Below are 12,915 nucleotides of genomic sequence, written 5' to 3'. Positions count from 1 at the left end.
GTTCCTTGGATTTATACTTATGTCAGTGGTTCTCAAAGTTTTTGAAGTTGGGGCACATTTAAAATCCTACAAATAATTGTAGGCACACTCTATACAAATTTCTGAGAAATATGTTATAATAATTAAGTCAAATATTAAAGTAAAATATATAAAGTCCAAGCGTGCTTTTATGATAATTAAATGAAATAAATATGACAAAATTAAATTTATTCTGACATTAAAAAACATTTTATGTTACATTTTTTGTTATGCTTTTTAGAATTTATAAAAAAGAGTTAAAAAAACAAAAAACAAAAAAGTTATTTTTTTATATATATAGATACATTCTTAGTAAGATTTAGTAAATTCAGCAGGTCCTAGTGTGAATATGTTAAGTCTTTCTTTTCATTCTTGTGTTTATGAGAAACATGAGCCTGATGTGTCCTAGCAATTTCTTTAATGTTTGGGCATATATTTGAAAGGCAAACTCTCATTTCCTTGTCAATACATTGAAGACTTCCTCTTTTTTTACTCTTAATTGTGTTGAGTGCAGAAAACCCCCACCATACAGATCATCTTAACTTTACACCAAACAAAGGATAAAAGAAACTTGCCTCCAGTCTTTCCAGGGAACATGGGGGGTAGTGTAAACAATCCAGCACCACAGTTTAACAGCCTTTTGCAACCTAATCAGGCAAGTGAGGTGGGGGGTTGGGCAGACTGTCAGCTTACAGCCAATTCCCCACACCTCTGTCCCCTAAAAATCTAAACTCCAAAAACCCTGTTGGTTTTTGGTCCCCAACAGACACATATTTTTCTGGAATACCATAGGGTGCACCATGTGCCCTGACACACACTTTGAGAGCCACTGACTTATGTGAATACTTATCAAATTATTCACTTAAAATATAAACAGTTTATTCTACATTGTTATACTTCTTTTTCTTTTCTTTTTTTTTTTCATTTTTCTGAAGCTGGAAACAGGGAGAAACAGTCAGACAGACTCCCGCATGCGCCAGACCAGAATCCACCCGGCACGCCCACCATGGGGCGACGCTCTGCCCACCAGGGGGCGATGCTCTGCCCATCCTGGGCATCGCCATGTTGCGACCAGAGCCACTCTAGCGCCTGAGGCAGAGGCCACAGAGCCAACCCCAGTGCCCGGGCCATCTTTGCTCCAATGGAGCTTTGGCTGCAGGAGGGGAAGAGAGAGACAGAGAGGAAAGCGTGGTGGAGGGGTGGAGAAGCAAATGGGCGCTTCTCCTGTGTGCCCTGGCTGGAAATCGAACCTGGGTCCTCCGCACGCTAGGCCGACGCTCTACCGCTGAGCCAACCGGCCAGGGCCTACATTGTTATACTTCAATAAAACTGAAAAATAAAGTTAAAAGTAAAAGAAATTATATAAGTAGTGAAGTAGATAAAATGTACTGTTGGATTTAGAAGATCAATTCTATTCTGAAGGTTTTATATTTTGTAAATTGGTTGATAAAATATAAAAACTTGACCTTAGCTGACAAAATAATGATAATTGTGAAAGAAGACACATTCATGAACCACAGAAATGGTAGTTCACAAAAGATGGTAATTGTCTGTTAATCATCTTTTCTTTTTTTAAAGATTTTATTTATTGATTTTAGAGAGGGAGGGAGGGAGAAAGAGGGAGCAAGATCCTAGTTGCTTCATTTTAATTATTCAATGATTGCTTTTTGTATGTGCCTTAACTGGGCAAGCCCAGGGTTTCAAATTGGCGACCTCAGCATTCCAGGCTGACGCATTATCCACTATGCCTCCACAGGTCAGACTTTAATCATCTTTTATGGGGAAAAAAAAGTAATTGAGTTAACAAGCTGCCTTGGGCATCTAGGGAAAGTACTAAGTAAAGAGGCAGAGAGATGAAGTCGAGCTGTGCTGTCCAGTTTCGTACCTACTGGCCACATGTCCTATTGAACAGTACCGAACTAGATAATCCTTTAATTTAAGTACTTTCCATCTCAGTGGTTTTATCTCCAAATGTGATCCTAGATTTTAGCTGTCAGATTGTCTCTAGGGGAAATGGAGTATAGATACATACCGAGTACAGAGTAGGTACTTGGTAATTGATAAAGTTACTGGTGAATGGATATATAAATGGTTACATGTATGAAGGCTAGTGGTGAATTTCTACTATTTGATAAAGTACTGCATTCTTTCTTTTATTAATTAATTCAACAGGTATTTATCAAGTGTCTACCATGTGCTAGATGCTGCTTCAGGTGCTTGGGATATATGAACAAACTAAACAAAGATATATTTTGTGAGTACAACTAAAAGATTTCTGGGTAGATTTGATGTGGACATTGGAGAGAGTAGTCAGGAATAACTCCAGAGTTTTCAGTCTAACAATTAGGATGGAGCCGCCGTTGACAGAGATAGGGAAGGCTGAGGAAGAGCAGTTTAAAGGAAAGACCAGGAACTGAGTTTTGGGCCTGTTGAATTTAGGCTGTCTGTTAAAGGAGTTGTATGGGCTGCTGGATATGCAAGTATGTATTTCGGAGAACAGTCTGGGAGGGAAATAGTGCTATTGATAAGTGAACAAATAAATTCTCTGTTAATGAACTATGCAAGTTTTTGTACATCAGAAGGTGAGAATTGGCTGCCTGTGAATTCAGATAAAAATGTCATCATTTTGTTCTTAGCATGAACTGGAAGAAGACCTGTTCAAAGTTTGGCTTTGCAAACATTCCCAAAATCTTTAGGCACTAATTTTTCCTTTGAAAAAGGAAATCCTTCCCCACAGGCATGGATGTTTAGGGCACAAGAGTTTTCTGTGATTTTTGCAGAAATCACTTAGAATTTTTTGTTAATATCAATGCCATAACAGGACATATGCTGGTATTTTTTTCCCTCCTAGCTGCATAATATTTTTTAGCAGTTAAACCCAAATGACTGCATTTAAAATATATTTTATTTATCACTGCAGCATAAAAAAATTTTCTTTCTTTGTCATTTGAAAGAAAATCTTTCTATTAGTTTAAAAGAATGAAATAGTTAAACACAAGTATTTAAGTATTAGGCCTGAGTCCTATAAAAACAAGTTAATCAAAATCGTGGAGCTTTATAATCTGAAAAGGATGACATCAAGGGTCTGATGTCTTAGATTCTCAAGGGCAGACATGAAACAGTCCAACATCTGTGCCAAAATGACCTTTGTGAAGCATAATATTTCCTTTTAAGTATTTAGACATCATGATAGTTTTCCGTGGTTTTAATTCATAAAACATGGATTTTTAAAAAAGCCAGAGAAGCATAACAATTTTTTCCCCCTTCTCCCTTTTTCTACCTTACTTTTAACCCCTGTTAAATAAAGTCTTACCAGTCCTAAAGTGAACATCTAAATTAGAACCTTCTTTCAGAAGTACGACCACTTACAAACATCTGTGGATAGGGAAATAAAGTGAAAAGGAAAAAGTTCACCAACTCCGAGTTAGGGTCATGAAAGCTAAAGAAATTAATATGAATAAATTAAGATAAGAAATATTAGATAGCTTATTCTGGGTTTAACTATGTTATTTCTGTAACACTTTTAATAACATTTCTCTTTTGTTAAGGCCGTTTGGCTATTCTCCAGGTCAAATATATTATAGCGGCCCACGTTATACCTAAGGACACTTGTTTTATGATACCCAGGGCACTTACTTAAGTTTTGGAAGTTTTAGAAAAATCATTTTTGTTAACATAAGGGACTCACACTCAGTCTGTGTATTCTCAGCTGACTTGCTTTCTTAATTGAGTAAATCAAAACTGGGTATTTATGTTTAAAATATATATATAGATATAGATATAGATATAGATATAGATATAGATATATTGCTACCTTTACACTGGAGCATAATCAGTTGTTTTTCTTTCTCTTTAGGCCCACCCCATCACCCGCTCTCACACCTCTCTGTAACTGATTTGGTTATAATAGAACAAGGTAATTCAGTTGTTTCTTATTCTGCATATTGTATGCTAAGTGACAAGAAATAGTTATATTGGATAAGTTAAATTCTTCATTCCATGAGATTATAGTTTAGGGGAAGGAAGAATGAGACACATAGGGGGCACAATAATGAGCTTGAGTTGCACACTGAGAGCAGCAATGCTAAGATATGCACATGCCCCAGGACACCGTATGAAATGCTAATGCTTCTGCCTTAAGACCTTCTCATCATTCTCATTTATTTACTCCTTGCCAAGAGCCAAGTATTTGGACCTGATATTTCTCAGATACAGTGTGTTCATATTGTATTTTGTTGCCACTGTGAAGATCTCACATACAGAGGAAGTCATGTGACAATGATAAATAAATGGCTGTGTAGCCACCTTCTTTAATCCCCATTGTACAACTTCCAGGATCCTTCCATTTCTACTTAAATGGCTGTTGGACACTGTGTTCCTGATGGAGGTGGTGGAGAAGAGAAGACGCTAGAAAGTTGCCTAGAAAGGTTAAATGAGAAAAGGCAGCTTGTATGGGACTGACCCACTTGTGCACCAGAGAGCCATAGGGTGACAGGAGAGTAAAAATAGAGCCTGGGTAGTAGGCTTGGCTTCAGTTTTAGAGAAAAGTTTTTATAGTTTGTAGTGAGGGAGAAAAGAGATTTATATATTGATATAAATGACTTAATCAATGGAGATGTACTCTTATTTTATCAGCAAGATTTATATTAAGTTGGTACACACCCGGATGGGCAAGCCGATTGTTTCCAGCAGCTATCTGTTCTGACTGAGCCAGCGTGCGTCCATCTGGCTGGTGACCCTGACGTTGCAGCAATGTTGCAACTCCGCCAGGATTCTCTGGGCTTCCCCACAATCCAGAAACGGAAGGGGTCAAACTTCTCACCTCAGAAGGCTTCAGAACCTCACTTCAACACTGCTGCTGGCATCGCTGTAATTGGTTGTTAAATATTTAACATATCACTCTGATCATATAATATCTGGAACCAGGCCATAAAGATAAGAGAGTCTTAGAAAAGGCAGGTCCATGTGGGCTTTGTAATTGGTAGGAGGAGAAAGAGAAACACTAGGAAGGGTTGTACCAAATATGGGACATGAAGGGTATAAGCAGGGAGGTAAAACACACTGCAGGAAAAGGGTGCGGCCCACAGCCTCCCCTACACCCTGATGGACTTTGGCCTGGCCATGACTTTGCACAAGCCCTGACCCCCACTGGAAAGTTCTTGTAGGTGCCTTCTGTTGCCTCAGATGATCCCTCACACCCTGCCCCCCCTTTCCACTGAGCACGTGTGTCATGTGTACACACTTTACACTTGGTAAAGGGGTTCTCAGTAAGAATTCTCAAATGTTTGTTTTCCAGTGTGTGTGTCCAGGAACCTTCTTAGAGCATAGAATCTAGTGATTGCCTAACTCAGTGGTCAGCAAACTGCAGCTCGCGAGCCACATGCAGCTCTTTAGCCCCTTGAGTGCGGGTGCAAAAGGCCAGCTTAGGAGTACCCTAATTAAGTTAATAACAATGTACCTACCTATATAGTTTAAGTTTTAAAAATTTTGCTCTCAAAGGAAATTTCAGTCGTTGTACTGTTGATATTTGGCTCTGTGGACTAATAAGTTTGCCCGACCACTGGCGTAAATTACCATCCTTATTTTAAAAATCAGAGAATCCAAAGGCATCTAGAGAAATTAAATAATTGCCCATGTCCCTCTGATCTAATGATCAAATTTTAAGATGTCTAGGGATGATTCTCCTACTAAATCATATGTCTCAAGCTGTAAGTTTCCTAAGGGAAATTATATCATAATCAAGACAAACTTCTCAACTGGTTCTGTGCTTTTAGAACAATTGACTTACCTTTTCTCTTTACTCTATGAAGGCTTGGAAAAATATTCAGAATATTAAATAAAAAACCCCATATGATCTCATTTTAAAATGTATATGAAAACATAATTTTATTTATTTTTTTAAAATTTTTATTTATTTATTCATTTTAGAGAGGAGAGGGAGAGAGAGAGGAGAGACAGAGAGAGAAGGGGGGAGGAGCTAGAAGCATCAACTCCCATATGTGCCTTGACCAGGCAAGCCCAGGGTTTTGAAGCGGCGACCTCAGCATTTCCAGGTCGACGCTTTATCCACTGCGCCACCACAGGTCACACTGAAAACATAATTTTAAGCAAATGAAAAATTCTATGTCTAAGTCAGTAAATACCCTTCTATGGTGTCAAGGAGGCAATAAAAAAAATGGAGTCTGAAGCCCCAATGCTTCGGCTCAAATTCTAGCAGAGCAATGTTATACAAGTTATTCAAGTTCCTGTGCCTCAGATCCTTCATCTGTATAACAGCAATCATGACTGTACCACTTCATAAGGGAGTTCTGATGATCATGCAGGATGATTTAGATTAGAACAATACCAAGTACACAGTAGGGCTGTATTGTTATTATAATTTTTGGTGGGCTACAGTTCTCTACAGCAGAGATTTAAAGAGTAGGAGAGACATGATTTCTTGGCATTAAATTTAATGAGATGATTGTAACAAAGTGAAAGATCAGCTAGAAAGGAAAAACTGGGGGGGGATATTACAATTCACCCTGCATGACTTATGTACCTAACATCTTGTCCACAGAATAATTTGAAAGTACTAACTATGTACTTGTTTGAACTAGTTTTATTTTTATCAGCATGTCTTATCTCTCTTACAAGCAAATTATGTCCACCAAAGCTGAACAAAAAGATAACATTTTAATTCAACAGATTTTTTTTTTTGTAATATCTGGAAGAGCTCTCTGTCTTTTATAGTACCTTCTGGCCATATCATCTTGGTTATCTTTGGAGATGATGTATAAAAACATTATCTTATGGGGCTCACAAAGGAACCTCAGAAATAGTGAGTGAGTTTCCATTTCCAAAAAGAAGACTTTTCACTCAGGTATTATATCAAGCCTTAGTGGAAAATAAAAATCATTCTTAGTAATTTTGATAATTATTTACCTTTAAGGTAGCTGAACTTCCAAATTGTTTATGTTGTAAAATAATTTTTTTTCTTATTTTATAAAATAATTTGATAGTGAATTTAATATCTAACATTACTCCTAGACAAAATTCAGTTGTTTGCTTTTAAAGATACATAAATGTACATAAATAATCTTAAGTCATAAAAAAGGTGTATAATTTCTAAGTGCCTTTAAAATGGTGGAAAGGTGCCCTGACCAGTTGGCTCAGCGGTAGAGCATTGGCCCAGTGTATGGAAGTCCCGGTTTCAATTCCTGGCCACGGTACACAGAAGAAGCACCCATCTGCTTCTCCATCCTCCCCTTCTCCTTTCTCTCTGTCTTTCTCTTCCCCTCCCGCAGCCAAGGCTCCATTGGAGCAAAGTTGGCCCAGGCACTGAAATGGTTCCATGGCCTCGGCCTCAGGTGTTAGAATGGCTCCGGTTGCAACAAAGCCATGCCCCAGATATACAGAGCATCGCCCCCTGGTGGGCATGCTGGATGAATTCTAGTCAGGTGCATGTGGGAATCTTCTCTCTGCCTCCCTGCTTCTCATTTCAGAAAAATACAAAAATAAAATAAAATAAAATAAAATGGCGGAAAGGTGACTTTCTCTAAAGGGTGCTAAATTTGGGGGAGAGTGTCTCCATATCTTTTAAATCTTCATATATTTCCTGAGACTTAGCAAAAACATCTTTCTGGTTCTAGTTAGCTTAATCTTGTCTTACCCTTCCTTAAGAAGATTGTAGGTGTGGAGAGTGTATCAGATACTGTGGTTCCAACAAAAGACTTCTTAGACATACACTAATTTACTGTGTTAGGAGATTTTTCTATCTTTTTTTTAAAGTTAAAAGCCAATGGCAGAAGGAATTCTGAAGACTCTTTGTCATAGGATGACTGCCATCTCTACTGGCTGTTTTAAGGTCTGAGTACTTTCCCAAACAAGATGAAAATTAGAGCCAGGAGTCAGTAGCATTTCCGCTCTGAAAATAACACTTGATTGGAATTTGATAGTTATAATTACTTAACTTACTTGAAGTGATTAATGTAAATATTTAGAAAAGTTGGCTTCCAGGAAACACATAAGTGCCTTGAGGATTCTGAAAATTATCTAATTCTCTTGAGAATGCAATGTGTGTGGGTAACATAAATATTAAAAATCAGGAACTATTTGACAATTGGAAAGCATCCCTGTTAAATCAGTGGGTCAAAAAAAGCAAGTGGAAATTATGTGACCATTTGGGAATATGGACATTAATATAAGTAAAAATGGCAGAGTGGATGTATCAAGAGGATTCGAAAAGCATTGGTTCAGAGGTTAGTATTACCAGGACTGAATAGGGCAACATTAATGGCTAAGTCATATTTCTTTGGAAAGTTTTACAATGATTGAGTGATGATGTTAAGGGGCTGAGAAGGAAGTGAGAAACACTTTTCCAAAATCTCCAATAGGACATGCCTTTCTTTCCTAAATTCATTTTTTATGTTTTATGCAAAAATTCTTTCAGTAGGATGAGTAGTTAGATAATATTGTTAAAAGCCATTATTCCTCTTTGGTCCAGTCCTGCCAAAAATTCATACTAATAATTAATAACATGCTGAATGAATGTGTTAAAAATTGCATTTAAAAAACCTCAACTCATAATTTAAGAAAAATTTCAGTAAGCAGTAGCAAGTAATCATTGCCGATACTCACAGAAGAGAAGCAATAAAAATTGGTCTGTTAAAATAAAACCAAGCAGGATCAGAGACAGTGTATGGTGTCATTAGATTCTTAGGTCATTAGATTATCTTGGCTAGCTCTTTACTTAGATGAGCCATGTTGCTTGCTTTGGGGCCTCCAAGCAAACCGTATGTGGCAAGAATTGACGTAGGAATACATTTTCAGTACACTACTTCGTGTTATTTCACAGGCCTCTGACATTTGGCCACCCCCCAAATAATCTAGTAGGTTTCATCAATGCCTTCATTTTCTTTTGTAATATTTAAAAAAGGTCTTTGGGTTGGTTTCTATTTAAGCAATTTTCCCACATCCAGAAGTGGAAGATCCTTGAATAAGGAAAGTTAGGCTCTTCCAAAGACACAAACAGTGTATCTTTGTAGGTCAAAAAAAAAAAAAAAAAAGGTGGGAGTAGGGGAAAGTAGACATAATCGGAACTCATTCCAAGCCAGCCTTTTCACTTTCCCTTCCTTTCCTATAAATAAAATAAGGTTGAGGAAAAATATTAAAAAAAATATTTGAACAAAAATTTTGTCCCAAGCTCTATACTTCTCTTCCTCCTAGCCAGAGGCCACCCAGGAGCTTGATTAATGTTCTCTATTGGAGAAGTCTGAAGGAATACACTCTTGGAAGGTAAGGTTAAGTGTATCTTCTTTAGTAGGTAACATTTCTGGGCCACACAGAAATGGAACAGTTCACTGGGTTTACCTCCAAGTTTACCAAATTTAAAACTAATTAGCTGTGAGGCTTAGCACATATTATTTTAACTCCTCCAGGCCTTCTGTTCTTCTCTGATTAAAAGACGAGGGCAGATTAGACATTCTCAAAGGTGATTTGAGATTAGAATTTCTCAACTTCAACACTACTGACATTTTGGCCTGGATAATTTTTTGTTGTGGTGGGCTGTTCTATGCACTGTAGAATGTTTAGCAGTGTTCCTGATCTTCACACATGCCAGTAGCATTATCCCTGGTTTGACACCCCAAAATGTTTCTAGACATTGCCAAATGTCCCTATGGGGAAAAGTGGCCAGATTAAATACAATTACATTTTGAGATAAAGAATGAATAATTTTACTACATTAGTGTGCCCAAAATACTAAATGGGATCCTTTTATTTTAAAAAATTATGTTATTTTGATCATGTTGAAAATTATGTTTTGACTGGGTAAATATCAGAATGTTCAAGTCATTGGGCTCTGAAATCAAACCCGGATTCATTTATCCCCCAGTTTGCGTCATGGGGCCATCTGTTTCACCCCTCTAAGCCTCAGTTTCCATACTGACTTTTTCAAGTTGCTGTGGGAATTAAAGAAATCATTTTATATAAAGTGCTTATAAAGAAACACTTTCATCGTTAGCTGAAATTCAGGTTGAACGGAGCATCCCGTATTTTTATTTGTTAGATCTGGCAACCCTATCTGGGAAAGTGAAATCATTTTCTATTCTACCCCACTAAAAACTACAGTTCTAGGTAAAATTTTTAATTTTTATTTTTTTAGTATACAATGTGTATTTATAATGAAACAATCTGTGACCTTATTTATTTATTTTTTGACAGTTAGAAAATTTTTTTATTAATTTTAATGGGGTGACATTGATAAATGAGGGTACATATGTTCAGAGAAAATATCTCTAGATTTTTTTGACATTTGATTATGTTGCATACCCCTCACCCAAATTCAAATTGTCTTCCGTCACCTTCTATCTGGTTTTCTTTGTGCCCCTCCCCTTCCCCCAATCCCCCCTCTCCTTCCCTCCCACCTCAGTTACCATCACATTCTTATCCATGTCTCTGAGTCTCATTTTTATGTCCTATCTATGTATGGAATCATATAGTTCTTAGTTTTTCATGATTTACTTATTTCATTCAGTATAATGTTATCAAGTTCCATCCATGTTATTGTAAATGATCCGATGTCATCATTTCTTATGACTGAGTAGTATTCCATAGTACATATGTACCAAAGCTTTTTAATCCACTTGTTCACATACGGACACTTGGGCTGTTTCCAGATCTTTGCTATTGTGAACAATGCTGCCATAAACATGGGGGTGCATTTCTCCTTTTGGAACAGTGCTATGGTGTTCTTAGGGATATTCCTAAAATTGGGATAGCAGGGTCAAAAGGCAGTTCAATTTTTAATTTTTTGCGGAATCTCCATACTGTTTTCCACAGTGGCTGCACCAGTCTGCATTCCCACCAGCAGTGCAGGAGGATTCCCTTTTCTCCATATCCTCGCCAGCACTTATTCTGTGTTGTTTTGTTGATGAGCGCCATTCTGACCAGTGTGAGATGATATCTCATTGTGGTTTTAATTTGCATTTCTCTGATGATTAGTGATGTTGAGTATTTTTTCATATGCCTAATGGCCATCTATATGTCCTCTTTGGGGAAGTGTCTATTCATTTCTTTCGCCCATTTTTTGATTGGATTGTTTGTCTTCCTGGTGTTGAATTTTACAAGTTCTTAATAAATTTTGGTTATTAACCCCTTATCAGACGTATTGTTGAATATGTTCTCCCATTGTGTAGTTTGTTTTTTTATTCTGTTCTTATTGTCTTTAGCTATGCAAAAGTTTTTTAGTTTGATATAGTTCCATTTGTTTATCCTGTCTTTTATTTCACTTGTCCATGGAGATAAATTGGCAAATATATTGTTGCGAGAGATGTCGGAGAGCTTACTAAGTTTTCTTCTAAGATGCTTATGGTTTCATGACTGACATTTAAGATTTTTATTCATTTTGAGTTTATTTTTGTGAATGTTGTAAGTTGGTGGTCTAGTTTCATTTTTTTGCAGGTAGCTGTCCAATTATCCCAACACCATTTATTATAGAGGCTGTCTTTACTCCATTGTATGCTCTTACCTCCTTTGTCAAATATCAGTTGTCCATATAGGTGTGGGTTTATTTCTGGGTTCTCTGTTCTGTTCCATTGATCTATATGCCTGTTCTTATGCCGGTACCAGGCTGTTTTGAGTACAATGGCCTTGTAGTATAACTTGATATCGGGAAGTGTGATACCTCCCACTTTAGTCTTCCTTTTCAAGGTTGCTGAGGCTATTTGTGTTCTTTTTTGGTTCCATATATTTTGGAATATGTGCTCTATATTTTTGAAGTGTGTCATTGGTATTTTAATTGGTATTGCATTGAATTTATAAATTGCTTTGGGTAATATAGACATTTTAGTGATATTTATTCTTCCTAACCATGAGCAGGGTATATGCTTCCACTTGTTTGTATCTTCCTTGATTTCTTTTATCAATGTTTTATAATTTTCCGAATACAAGTCTTTAATCTCCTTGGTTAAATTTACTCCTAGGTACTTTATTTTTTTGGTTGCAATAGTGAAGGGGATTGTTTTCTTAATTTCCCTTTCTGACAGTTCATTGTTGATGTATAAAAATGCCTCTGATTTTTGAGTATTAATTTTATATCCTACCACCTTGCTGAATTCATTTAGCAGGTCCAGTAGTTTTTTGATGGAGACTTTAGCGTTTTCTATATACAATATCATATCATCTGCAAATAATGATAGTTTTACTTCTTTTTTTCCAATATGTATGCCTTTTATCTCTTCTTCTTGCCTGATTGCTGTGGCTAGGACTTCCAGGACTATGTTGAGTAAGAGTGGTGAAGGGGACACCCCTGCCTTGTTCCTGATCTTAAGGGAATTGCTTTTAATTTTTGCCCATTGAGTATGATGTTGGCTGTGGGTTTCATAGATGGCCTTTATCATGTTGAGGTATGTTCCCTGTATTCCCACTTTGCTGAGAGTTTTGATTATGATGAGTGCTGGATTTTATCAAATGCATTTTCTGCATCTATTGAAATTATCATGTGGTTTTTCTCCTTTCTTTTGTTTATAGGATGAATCACATTGATTGATTTGCATATATTGTACCAGCCTTGCCTCCCCAGAATAAATCCCACTTGATCATGGTGTATGATTTTTTTCATATATTGCTGAATCCGATTTGCTAATATTTTGTTGAGGATTTTAGCATCTATATTCATCAGGGATATTGGCCTATAATTTTCTTTCTTTGTGTTGTCTTTGCCTGGTTTTAGAATCAGAATTATGGTCACCTCATAAAAGGAGCTTGGAACTATTTCTTCCTCTTGAATTTTTTGAAATAGCTTGAGAATAATAGGAGTTAGTTCTTCTTTGAATATTTGGTAGAATTCACTTGTGAAGGAATCAAGCTCAGGACTTTTTTTTGTTTGGAGTTTTTTGATAACTGTTTTGATCTCCT

The 12,915-nt window shown here is 36.8% G+C and overlaps 1 protein-coding gene across 7 annotated transcripts in view; it reads left to right on the top strand.

Moving 5' to 3' along the window:
• FILIP1 (filamin A interacting protein 1) overlaps nucleotides 1–12,915 on the top strand; it is a 242,178-nt gene that overhangs the window by 26,132 nt on the left and 203,131 nt on the right. The window contains exons 1-2 of one of the 7 annotated variants that reach the window (XM_066253830.1): nucleotides 2,219–2,272; nucleotides 3,875–3,934. The exons of 4 other annotated variants lie outside the window; for them this stretch is intronic. The gene's annotated coding sequence lies outside the window, so the exon portion shown is untranslated. Of the gene's footprint in view, nucleotides 1–2,218; nucleotides 2,273–3,874; nucleotides 3,935–9,274; nucleotides 9,295–12,915 lie in introns of those variants that run through there. 2 more of the 7 variants (XM_066253823.1, XM_066253837.1) reach the window with 2 other exon arrangements.

The sequence above is a fragment of the Saccopteryx bilineata genome, chromosome 1, assembly GCF_036850765.1.
Source record: "Saccopteryx bilineata isolate mSacBil1 chromosome 1, mSacBil1_pri_phased_curated, whole genome shotgun sequence".
Lineage (NCBI taxonomy): Eukaryota > Metazoa > Chordata > Mammalia > Chiroptera > Emballonuridae > Saccopteryx > Saccopteryx bilineata.
This window is presented reverse-complemented; position numbering and strand designations above follow the sequence as displayed.